Source organism: Ipomoea triloba, chromosome 2 (genome assembly GCF_003576645.1).
Source record: "Ipomoea triloba cultivar NCNSP0323 chromosome 2, ASM357664v1".
Lineage (NCBI taxonomy): Eukaryota > Viridiplantae > Streptophyta > Magnoliopsida > Solanales > Convolvulaceae > Ipomoea > Ipomoea triloba.
The window spans coordinates 15,146,057-15,146,471 of NC_044917.1; positions in this window are offsets into that span (position 1 = coordinate 15,146,057).

Consider the following 415-nt stretch of genomic DNA (forward strand, 5'->3'; position numbering starts at 1 on the left):
TATATATATATATATATATATATATATATATATATATATATATATATATATATATAAACCCTAAACCCTAAACCCTAAACCTATATCCTAAACCCTAAAACATTAAAATCTTAACCCTAAACCTTAAATATCACTCCTTTCTTTTAAGAAAACTCAGCACTCATTTCCTTTCAGAAAACTCAACACTCCTTTCCTTGCAGAAATAATGGATGATACTGATTTCAGCATTAATGACTTCTTCGTCAACCCCTATGGTGCCCTCCTGCTCTCCATCCCCAGGGCACAACCGCTACTGCTATGATCTCTGTTCCTGCTGCTAACCTCAACCCGCATGGAATCCTTCTCCTGGCTCTTCCTGATCTCTACTTTGTTAAGGTGGAGTTGGGTAAAGATATGGTGATGGTGTATGTGGTTG